We start from the raw sequence: 12,500 nt of genomic DNA on the forward strand, positions 1-12,500 counted from the left end.
CCTCTCCAGAGCACGTGACAAAGGCCAGATTTCCTCCCAATTTGCCTGGGCAGAGAGAGGGGGCCTCTGGAGCCTTTCAGCAGGACTGGGGGGGATTTGGGTTCAGTCTCTATCTGGCTGACCCCCACTTTCATTCCCCCACCCCTGCCCACCCCTACCAGACAGCCCCCTACCCACACACACACACACGCGAACGGGCGCACACACACAAACACACACAAACACACACACATTCAGGTGCCTTTGGCTTTACCAATCTCATGACCACCTCTATTATTGTCATCAGATTTGTACACATAGGTGTGTGTGTGTGTGTGTGTGTGTGTGTGTGTGTGTGTGTGTGTGTGTGTGTGTGTGTTTGTGTGTCTCATCAAGAGTATTTTACGGCCAGGAGTGCGCCCAGGAGTGAGTTAGTGCATGCATTTGCGTGTATGTACGTGTGTGTGTGCATGTATGTACATGTGTGTGTGACTGTGTGGGTATGTGTGTGTGTGTGTGGGGGTATGTGTGTGTGTGTGTGTGTGTGTGTGTGTGTGTGTGTGTGTGTGTGTGTGTTGAAAAGTCATCTCAATGCAAAAGACACACCTCTCTCTAATTATCCGTGGCCTCACACTTGTTCCTCCCTACTTTCATCTCTCTCTCTCTATTCATTCTCTTCCTCCTCCAGGGCAGGGGCCAATCAACCCCCCCCCCCCCTTTGCCCCAGAACAGCTCACCCTGCCTGGGCAGAGGCCGAGCCTCTCAGCCCTGTCTTCAGCCTCCCAGTGACCAGCCCCCGATGCTGTCATTAAAGCAATCAAGGTCGCCGCACGCCAGGTCAACAGCTTGCTGTTCTTCACAGGGACATCAATTAGACTTTCCATGGCAGTGGACCACATTTCCCTCTTTTATCAAACACAAAAGGAAGAAAGGGAATAGAGGGCGAGGAAGAGGAGGAGGAGGAAGAGGAGGAGGAGGAGGGAGGTTGGGAAGAGGTGAGTGGAGAAGGACTACGTGTTATTTTTTTCTACCTTGCTTTTCTTTGGTGCAGGTACACGAGCTTTGGCTTTTACTGAAAACCCACAAATCTTTTAAAGACTGGGGTCTGAGAACATGGCGGAGAATTGAGTACTAACACACAGAGAGATGGAGAACATGGCGGAGAATCGAGTACTACACTGTAAAAAAAAAATGTAATAAAACAGAATTTTACTGTTTTTTTTTACAGTTTTTTTCTGTATTTTTAAAATACCATTCATTTTACAAAAAGAAACTGTGATTTTACATGACAAATGTAAAATAACATGAAATCACTGTAAATGTAAAAACACAGAATATTTCTGTTGTTTTACACAGAAAAAACCCATTAGAAATACGTATATTTACTGTTGTAACACGGGTAGATGAAATCAAGCATTCTGATTGGTTGAGAGTGAGTCACTCAAAAATATCGAAACTGAACAAAGATGGCGGCGTGTAGCCTGTTAGTGGGAAATATTTGATGTGAATTAAGCTATCTACACGACTTTTTATACGTCTACATTGACTCGGTTAGTTGTTTATGTGCAACACGGATGGTGCACAGTATTGGTGGTTTTAACTAAGGCTCTCAAATATTATTTTAGGTTGCTGATTTCGCGTAGACCAAAACCCCATTAAGAACCATAGTAGCTTAAGCTAGCTAGCCTCTCTGCTAAAAGTATACCGTTAGCATACAGATTATGCTCTCATACATAGACATGTATTACGTCTATGCTCTCATACGCCTCCCGCATTGAGGCCGATGTAGGGTCTGCGCGCGCCCAAATAGAACATTCTTGCACTGGTTACCACGGAGTTTCAACACTGACACGACATACGACAGCAGAAGACTAAAGGTAAATGTCTTTGTACTTTAATTGAGTTCTCAAAAATAAAAAGCTTAATACCCTGGCATTGTATTTGACGATGAAAGGCTCATTGTGTATAGGTTGTCGTGCTGTCATGTTGGTGTGCTGAATGGGGGCCGTAATGTGAGTGTAGCCAACACCATATGAGGCTCTGGCTAACTTTGACTAGCTAGCTTGCACTAACAACCTTCAGTTTGTAGTCGTTAGGTAATGTAAGCCATAGTAGCTAGCTAAGGTAACATGTACAGTTCAAGTTAGCTAGCTAGCCAACCTGGATAATTTAATCTGTAAAATTGGTTGGCATTTTGTATTTGCTATTGAAAACATGCAGAGTGAGAGAAAGTAAAAACCTGGCTAGTAACATATTGCGTTTTCTAATGACGAAGGCTCTTTTAAGCACATATCATAGATACTCTTTTGCCATAGCTTTAAGGCTAGCTATTTAGCATATCGTGTTGGCTAGTTTGCTCCATTTTATATTATAACCATAGAGCAGGGGCAACGCCAGTGGTGTAAATCAGTTTTCCCCAAACCCTTTTCTCTCGAAGCACAATCTATGTATTCTATGGGGAAAAAAGTCTCACGGCACACCAGCATTACATGTTATTGTGTTGTTTGGTTGTGAAATGCCTTTTAAGTTTAGTTTGTTCGAGTTCCCCCCCACAGACAAGGCACAATGGAATCGGGAGCAATCTCCTGTGAACTTGAATGCATAGCTTGAGTATTGGTCATTGTATTGTCTGTTCCTGACCTGTTACATTTTCTTTTTCTGTTCAATTCTACAACAGAGTAACCGGCCTTGAACGGTTCAAATAAAACACAGTTCGGTAAGATTTAATTACTCAAATACGGCACTATCTATCAATCTAATTTTGCTACATGGTTTGATAAGCTAGCAAAACAATGGCAATGGTAGAAGTGGCTGTCTGTTTTTTTTTTTGTTTTTTTTTACTGTAGTGAATAATGACTAAAACCTTGTTTTTCTTCTCTTTATCAGCAAATGGAGGCTAGCTTTAAAAAAAATACTGGCATCTATCTACCTAGATGGCAGAGAGATCTGCAAGATAGTTTACCACCTGCGAAGGAATTACTTGATGAATGAAAATCTCAAGATGGCCTACCTTCTGAAGTGTATATATAGATTGATTTCTCATGTATAATGCCGACTTCAATGAGTTTATTGATACAGATCGTAACACAGACATCAACGAACTTGATACATTTCAGTTGTTTTTTTCTGGTCGGGTTCTGAGCTAGCGGATGCAGAAATTCAACTGATATGTCCGGTAAGTCTGTAAGATAAGAAAACTTTGGTTGAATAGTTGTTGCTAATTTTTTAAGTAATTGTGCAGTCCTGTTGAAAATATGTGTTTTAAATGTTTGTTTAGGGATTTTAAACTGCACCAATGGCTCATACATTTTTGTATTGGTTTGTGTTTTTCTCCAGCCTCCTCCCCTGCCAAGACAGACACATTTTCTACCTTCCCATGACAGGCTGGACGACAGTGGATTGGAGTACTCAAAGTACTAATTCAATCAAAAGCTCCAAACATACTCACAGAATATGAGAAATCTGGTACCATATGCACAAAAAACAGGGTGCTACTTGTGAGGGTTGCTGTCAGCAATCTTGAGGAGAGATGAGGATTGTAAGTTGACGACACTGTCAAAGTGTGAGATTCAAAAGTATTGACAGTGGAGTGGAAGTTGTTCTTATATATCTCATACTTAAAATTAATATTTTAGTCAATACATGTGAAGTGTGAGTATAACTGATGGCAATACATGTTTCTAATTGAAGAGTTCAGGTGCAAAAACTTAAAAATTTAGGTATGATATAAAGGGAAATATTCTCAGTGCCTACTATACGATAATCATGCCAGCTGTGTTTTTTCCAATTTACCACAAAAAAGGTCAGGTGGACTTCTGAACTCTTCAATGTGTGTTTAGAAATGGTTTGGTTGATGCTGTCTGTTATTTTCAGTTACCCATCCAGTGATGACAAGGTGCGTCTTGACAAGAATGTTGTCACCACGTTTCCTAAATTGAGTGTCAAAATCCAGGAACACAATGAGGGATATGTAAGTGTTACCTTCCCACCCCACATTTTACTGATGTACCAAATGTTTATTGTTTCAGAAATAAGGGCCATTGTATTTTTGGTATTATTGACTGATGCCTCATGTCCACTCTCTACCTTCAACCCATGAAAAGGAATGAATGAATAAATTGGATGGAATATTTATCTTTGTACATCTTAGTTTGACTTCGATAGCCAGTTTGAGGGGAAAGCTGATCTTTTCCTTCGCAAATGGCAGATGAACATCATCCCTAAGCTAATGAAGGTTGCTGCGTTGGAGTTGTCTGAGGATCTGGAAAATCCTTCAACCACCAGGAACAACAGTGATGGTATGTTGGTTCGCATTCAGAAAGATAGGGGGGAAATGCACTTATAACTTTTATGCAATGGATAATAACTGAAGCCAGTTTAATTGTTCAAGATAACTTAAAGTGCATATGACACCTCAATACTATTTTTTTTTAATAAATAGAACGAAGGTGGTATTTCACAATTGATATATATATGTTGAGGAAAAATATACACATTTGACTTGTTAAAATCATCATTTGAATGCAGCGCCACTGAGCTACCGACTTCCCAAGCGACTCACTATCACCCTGCGTTAAAAAACTTAAATTACTTAAACGGAGGTACTCTGTTGCACTTGGTCGCCATTTTTCCTGACAGAAAACACATTTTCTCAGGGAGCCACCGGCTATTTTCTCAGTTGTAAATATGCCTTCACGGTGTGTTGCAGCATATTGCTCGAACGTCAGTTCCCATTCTTTTAGCCTTTTCAAATTTCCAAAAGACGAGGAAGTACGCGAGAAGTGGGTGCAGAATGTGTGTCGCACAAGAGTGCCTTCTCCAGCAAGCTTGAAATGACAACTAAAGTAATTTGCTGTGAAGTAATGCTGGAAGCATTGCTCTCTTTCCATTAAATAGGGAATGTATTTCACGTATTTAGAATGGCTGACCTAACAAACAACAGCTGTGAAAGAGCTAAGAGACTGGAGGCAAACGGTACATCTGCCTCAATGAGGGGGGCGTTATACTTATTAGCAGCGAGGCTAGCTAACTTCTATGTCATCACTGTCAGAACTCGGCTCTTCTGCTGGCTCGTCTTCCAGATACGGCTCAATGCTCACAATCACCTTTACAAACTGATCCGGATCGAAGTCTTCCTCAATCTCATCTCTGCTTGAGTCTGTTGCAGAAAATTGCTCAAAATTGCTGAATTCTTCAACCTCCATCGCTAGTTGTGTGGCGTGGGAACGAATGAGGTCTACTGCCAGGTGACCCTGTGATGTCAGTGGTGGTAGACTTCATTCGTTCCCACACCACACAGCTATCGATGGAGGGTGAAGAATTCAGCAATTTTGAGCAATTTTCTGCCACAGACTTCAGGTTTCAGGTAAGCCGGCACTGCTTGCCGAAGAGCGTCGCGAAAACCACACTTTGAAATCGTGTACAAACCTAATTTTTCAATCATCGGGTTTACACATGACTTCAAAGTACTATGTTTTATGTATAGTCTTGATAATTATATGCCGTTTACCTTTTTTTTTTAGGTGTCATATGCACTTTAACCTTGTGTAATGGTAGATATCTAATTTGGATTCTAATATTTTCATGTAGACATGCTTTGCTTCAAAGCACTTCAGATGCTCATACACCTTCTTCCACCAATGCCATCAGGACGAGGGGCTGGATGGAGTCGCTGCAGTGTTAAATCAGCCATTTCCTACCTCATGGACTTTGTGCAAGTATGTTTGTGTCTTATGACTTATTGGTTGCATCACTGAACCTCCTGATGTTGTGTTGTGGTCTCCTCCCCATGCTGGTTTAATAATGTAGTAATTCAAACGTTTTGTGTTACAGCCTAGAACGAGCATTTCATCATTGCTTGAGAATCCTGATTCATCGAGAGGCCACCAGCCTAGCATTGTGTGCATTGGACACCCAAGCGGTCGTAGTAGCTGATCGTAGCTGAGTAGCTGATCGTCGCAAGAAGTGACAAGATTGCTATGCCACTTGGAGATGAAGGGCTGATTTATTGGGCCTTATTGAAAAAAAAAACATTTACATTTGCAGTCGAGTTGGAAATTATATTAGAAGATATCAAGAGTCTGTGGATTTTTGTTTAGTTTTTTTTTTTTTACTTTTTTTCTTTCATTTCCAATTCAGTTGAATTTGTTTTTGTTTGTTTCAGAACCAGTTGCTGTATGGTTACCTGTTAGTTTTTTTTTTATATATATACAGAATAAAAATACAGAGAATGGGAAATTGTAGTTGTTCTCAGCTTAGTCTTGTTCAAACACAATTCATTTAAGCCCCTTTTCCGACTGGCCAAAAACTGGTTTAAACCATTTAAAATTAAAATAATTATTGTGTTATTAGGTGAGTATAGTTTTTTTAAGTTGAAAGTGCTTTAAATATTCATTTTTTTTAACTAGTTTTTAAAGATTAATCAAATTATTGTTGTATACTATTATATTACATCTCATAAAAAATTATATACAGGATTTTTAAACAAATAATGCCATTAAAACCAACTAATAACAGCACATTTCTGTAAATGTAAGCATTATTACCCGTATAACAATGTTAATCTACCATCTTCATGGGTAATTTAATTTAACAGCACATTTCTGTAATTATGAGACCAATAAATGGATTTAGTGTGTGAACAAGTGATAGAGAGAGGCATATTCTCAAAGGCTGAAAGATCAGGTAAGTGACTATACACTAAAAATTATAATAAACGGTAATTTTCTGGCAGCTGGGGCGCCAGAAAAAATACCGTAAAATAACATTAAATTACAACATTTTCACATTTTAAAACAATTAAATGACCTAGAAAAATGGAAAATAAATGTTGTATTACGAATAATGTTCGTAATACAACGTTTATTTACCGTTTTTCTAGGTCATTTAATTGTTTTAAAATGTGAAAATGTTGTTATTTAATGTTAAAAAACCTGAAAATAAGGGAAAATCTTGGTAAAATTACAACTAAAAACTGTATTTTAATTACGGGAAATAACCGTATTTTTACGGTACAGTAATTTTCTGTTATTTTACGGTATTTTTCTGGCACCCCAGCTGCCGGAAAAAAACCGTTTTTTTACGGTACAGTAATTTTCTGTTATTTTACGGTATTTTTCTGGCACCCCAGCTGCCGGAAAAAAACCGTTTTTTTACGATTTTTTTTTTTACAGTGTAGCACAGAGATATGGAGAACATGGCGGAGAATTGAGTACTAACACACAGAGAGATGGAGAACATGGCGGAGAATAGAGTACTAGCACAGAGATATGGAGAACATGGCGGAGAATAGAGTACTAGCAAAGAGAGCTGGGGAGGGACACTGCATAAAAAAAGGAAGGCAAGAAGAACAAGCAGAAGGTGTGTGTGTGAGTGTGTGGGAAGGCTGAACATCTAGCATTACTTCATTCAATCAGAGAGAGATGTTCTTGTTAGCCGGTTCACCCAGAGAGCTCCACACAGGCCAGACAATACTACACCATCCTACGTGCTACTCCACAAACAGGACCTTACATCACATAGCCTAGAATACACTAAACCATACTACATGCTACTAGCCGCAGTATTCCCACTATGCTAATCAGTCAGTGAGGACACATGATGGCAGCACTTCGATCCCATTCAATTCTCTCCATGGGGTCTCCATGGGGGGTTAACTGCTCTATCTCTAAGCACATGGCAGTGACACAACTAGTTCTTGGCCGTGTCAGTTCAAATCAAATGCGGAATGTTTACATCTGCTACCGTTGATTATACAGTAAATACGTTGTAAAATGAAACAAAAACACACCACAGTTAAATTTGTTTTAGTATTGATTGATTCACATCGATATGAAAGGATTACATGACTAACAACTGGTGAAAAAGTAATATGAAAATATTTGTTCACTGAATTAGCGCATTCTGTCCCAAACAGTTGCGTTGCAGTTTATAAGTTTCAGTTTCGCTTTCAGTATATCAACGTGAATGAGAGGGAGCACAAGAACTGAGCGTCTAGCAGCGATTATCATATCATAGACATATATGATGCATGTATATGTCTGTGGGCACGATCTCAAGCACGTGCAAAAGTTGTTGTTGTCCAATTTCAATCTAGTTTCGAGAGACACATGCGCGCCCAGTCCAATTCCCAGCGGAATCGAATCGTGTGTCCAGGGGTTTACATCGGAGTCCAGTCGGACTCAAGCTGGACACAATGAATCTAGTTCTGGGGAGTCACATGTGTCCAATATCCAATTTAAATCGGACTGAAATCGGAAATTGGACGCATGTGTCCACACTGTATGGTATGCTACATTCTTGGAGTTAATGGTACCGTTTTTTTTTTTTTTTTTCCCATTGTAACAAATCCACAACTTTCCCGCCTGTACTCATAATAGCCTGTAAAGCCTGGCTTGATAACAGAAATTTAAAACTTCCTATATATTTGTTTCTGAAACAATTTCACAGATATTTCAGGAAGTGTCAGTATAAATTACAGTATAATCTAGTTTCTAATTCAATATGGGCTTCCTTCTCTAAAGAAAATACCCAGGATTCATTTCTGAGGAAGCGATAAAGGGAAGAATAGCTAAGTTCCTGTTTACCTCCTGTGTGTGTGTGTGTGTGTGTGTGTGTGTGTGTGTATGTGTGTGTGTGTGTGTGTGTGTGTGTGTGTGTGTGTGTGTTTAAGAGAGAGAGAAAGAGAGAAAGAGGGTGTATGTGTGAATACGTGACAGTGTGTGTGTGTGGTTGTGTGTGTGTGTGTGTGTTTAAGAGAGGGAGAAAGAGAGAAAGAGGGTGTATGTGTGAATACGTGACAGTGTGTGTGTGTCGTTGTGTGTGTGTGTGTGTGTGTGTGCGTGTGTGTGAACAAGAGATATAGAGGGAATGAGAGAGAGAGAGAGAGAGAGAGAGAGAGAGAGAGAGAGAGAGAGAGAGAGAGAGAGAGAGAGAGAGTGTGTGTCACTAGCTCCTAGGGCAGAACAATGGCCGCCTGCAGTGTGAATGTGTGCCCGGTTGAAAGGGAACACCCTGCCACCGGCGTGACCTGCCCGCTCACCCACACTGCCAGGCCAGTGGCCGGATTGGGTGCCCGCGCCAGAGCATGGCTCGATTTCCTGATCCCGCTACCGCCACACAGAATGGCAACCCAATCCCAGCGGAGGGAGCGCTTGTTTTGATTTTATCCCACTGACACTGCAGCCCAGGCTAGTGCATGCAGCTCATCATGCTCAGGGACGAGTAGAGAGAGAGAGAGAGAGAGAGAGAGAGATAGAGAGAGAGAGAGAGAGACAGAGACAGAGAGAGAGAGGGAGAGAGAGACAGAGAGACAGAGAGAGAGAGAGAGAGGGAGAGAGAGACAGACAGAGAGAGAGAGACAGAGATGGAGAGACAGAGAGAGAGGGAGAGAGAGACAGAGAGATAGATAGACAGACAGACAGACAGAGAGAGAGAGAGAGAGACAGAGATGGAGACAGAGAGAGAGAGAGACAGAGAAGGAGAGACAGAGAGAGAGAGGGAGAGTGATAGACAGAGAGAGAGAAAGACAGACAGAGAGAGAGAGCGAGGTGTACACACAGAGAGGGAATAAGGAGAGAATAAAAGAGAAAGAGAAATATATTTTCAGCAACTACACCTTCTACTGACATGTTGCACTTTTATATAACTAGGTATGTGCACAGAGGTCCTATTCATATCATGAGGGGAAGGGGACATGAACATGCCTGAATATTGTTTTTTCTTTACTATTTTGTAAAATTGTCATTCGATCCACATTTATACAACCATCAGTGTGAAGTTTCAATGTCCACAATCCCAGACAGTGGGGCAGACGGTGTGTAATGAGAGCCCCTCTGTCTTTAAATCATACGGACTCTGCGTCTGACTGCCAGCAGGGTCTGAGCAGTGAGCAGACTATCTGCATTGGGCACGCAATCTAGTCGGTGGCACAGGTACTACCAGCACAAGAGAAGGGAGAGAGTAGAGAGGAGAGATAAAGAGGGAGAGAGAGGAGGGAGAGAGAAGGGGGGAGAGAGAGAGAGAGGGGGGGCGGGGAGAGAGAGAGAAGAGAGGAGAGAGAGGGGAGAGAGAGAGAGAAGAGGGAGAGGAGAGAGAGAGAGAGAGAGGGGAGATGGAGAGGGGGAGGGAAGAGAGAGAGAAAGAGGGAGAGAGAGAGAGGAGAGAGAGAGAGAGGGGGAGGAGAGAGAAAGATGGAGAGACGAGAGTGGGAGAGAGAGAGGGGGAGAGGAAAGGACAAGTACGAAGGAAGAGAGAAAGGATGAAGGATGGAGAGAAGGATAGGGACAAAGAGAAAGAGAGAAAGAGAGAGAAAACGAAAGAGAGAAAGAGAGGATGAGGACAATCTATTCTACACGCGGGACAGCATTTTTTTTTGTTCAAAACCAGAAAAAAAAGAGAAAGAGAAATCCCAGGGACACTCAATATCTAAAATCCCTCCTCCTCCTCCTCCTCCTCCTCGTCTTCTCCCTCCTCCTCCTCCTCCTCTTCCTCCTCCCCTCCCCTGCCCTCTCTCCTCTCCTCTCTCTGTTTTTTAATAAAGCTGTTTGCTTGTCAGCTCTTTTCATGCGCGGACTCCCAGCCATGTGAAAAGTTAATCCCACGGGCTCGCTCTCATCTCCCTGGGAAACACCACGAGACAAGTCAAGACGAGACGAGTCGAGAGGAGAGGAGGAGAGGGCACCACAGCTCAAGAGCCACCCCAACAAGGGCAGAGTGAGTGGCCATCCCCCCCCCCCCACCCCCCGCCCCCCACCCCACCCACCCCCACCTGCCCCAATCCCTTCCCACCGTCTGTCTGCCCTCTCGCTCCCCCCCCTGCTCTTGATGGCCCTCCGTGACAGACAGTAGGATTTGGGATTTACATCTTTAAGCACTCATCAGGCTGAAGGATGACAGTCTATAAAAGGGGACCTTTTTACTGCGTCTGCTCTTAGCCAGGGAACACCTTCAGCCGGAGTCCCAGTGACCCCTCACTCACTCTCACCCTCGTCCCCGGCACAAAAAAACATGACACCACCCCCCCCCCCCCCACCCCCCCTTGTCCACAACCACCACCACCACCTTACCCTCACACAAAAACATGCCCCCCGTCCTAACCATCCACTCTACACTTCACCTCCCACCCCCCCCTCCCTTCTCCAGGCAACAATGAGCCCGAGGGCCTGTGTGACTCGCCTGTGGTCATGGCGGCATGAATATGCGATAAACTTTTCAACCGGTAACACGAAATAACAGAAGGACTTAAGGAAGAGAGGGGGACTTACAGCCGTCTGACGGCAGCAGGCAGGGAGGCAGGGAGGCAGGGAGGGAGGCCTCTCCTCTCTCAGAAGTGATCTTTTCTAAATCAGATGAACCACCTCAAGTCATTGCTTTTTAGATTTTAAAACTTGATTTTCGTTTTTTTTTATTCTGTAAGTTGTAAAAAATGTGCGCTTGTGACACACAAAGCAGGCTGAGGGGCTCTCTAGTCTCTCTGAGTCAAGTGCCTGACCCATCACCCCCATCTCCGAGGGGAGGGGGCGGGGGGGGGGGGGGGGGGGGGGGCTGTTGAGTGGCACTGCAGGAGCCAGCCAGGCATTTTAATCTCCATCTCTCTTTTCTCTCTATCTGTCGTTCTTTCTTTCTTTATGTCCACCGCCTCTCCAAAGTTCTTAAAATACTCTTTCCTGGACTCACGTGAAATTTATGTGTATGTTTTGGTGTGTGTGTGTGTGTGTGTATGTGAATATCTTGATATGGTGTGTGTGTGTGTGTGTGTGTTTGTGTGTGTGTGTGTGTGTGTGTGTGTGTGTGTGTGTGTGTGTGTGTGTGTGTGTGTGTGTGTGTGTGTGTGTGTGTGTGTGTGTGTGTGTGTGTGTGTGTGTGTCTGTGCGTGTGTGCATGTCTCGGTATGGCGTGTGTGTGTGTGTGTGTGTGTGTGTGTGTGTGTGTGTGTGTGTGTGTGTGTGTGTGTGTGTGTGTGTGTGTGTGTCTGTGTGTGTGTCTGTGTGTGTGTGTATGCTGCCTTTCAGCAAGCTGCTGTGCGGTGGACTTTGAGGGTTTATCAGGGCTACAGCTGTGCGGCACAAAGGGACCCTGGTGGCGGACAGAAACCCAAGCTGTGCCGGCCCAATGAAGGCACTGATACGGCTAATATGGCTGAATAACATAAACCGGGTGTGTGTGTGTGTGTGTGTGTTTGTGTGTGTTCGTGTGTGTGTGTGTGTGTTTGCATGCACCGGGACACGCAGGCCGAGCAGAGGAGGATAAGGACACAGAGAGAAGTGACAAAGTGAGAGGGAGAAACAGAATATAAAGTACAGTGTGTGTGTGTGTGTGTGTGTGTGTGTGTGTGTGTTTGCATGCATGTGTGTGACTACATTCATTTGCATGTGTGTGCGTTAGCATGAATGTGTATGTATGTATGTATTCGCTCGACTGCATAGCATTTGCATATGCATGTAGATGTGTGTGCGCATGTGCATGTGTGTGTGTGTGTGTGTGTGTGAGTATGCATGAGTGTGTGTGTGTGTGTGTGTGTG

General features: G+C 43.2%; 1 protein-coding gene and 1 long non-coding RNA gene across 2 annotated transcripts in view; one reads left to right on the top strand and one right to left on the bottom strand.

Annotated features, from left to right (window-relative positions):
* prdm16 (PR domain containing 16) overlaps positions 1 to 12,500 on the bottom strand; it is a gene marked incomplete at both ends in the record, with an annotated part of 279,658 nt that overhangs the window by 167,558 nt on the left and 99,600 nt on the right. The gene's annotated exons all lie outside the window — the stretch shown is intronic.
* LOC308360032 lies at positions 2,893 to 5,898 on the top strand. The gene is made up of 5 exons (XR_013968505.1): positions 2,893 to 3,154; positions 3,316 to 3,949; positions 4,187 to 4,277; positions 5,569 to 5,696; positions 5,812 to 5,898. It is a non-coding gene; the product is annotated as an uncharacterized lncRNA (long non-coding RNA).

The sequence above is a fragment of the Sprattus sprattus genome (genome assembly GCF_963457725.1).
Source record: "Sprattus sprattus genome assembly, chromosome: 2".
Taxonomy (NCBI): domain Eukaryota; kingdom Metazoa; phylum Chordata; class Actinopteri; order Clupeiformes; family Clupeidae; genus Sprattus; species Sprattus sprattus.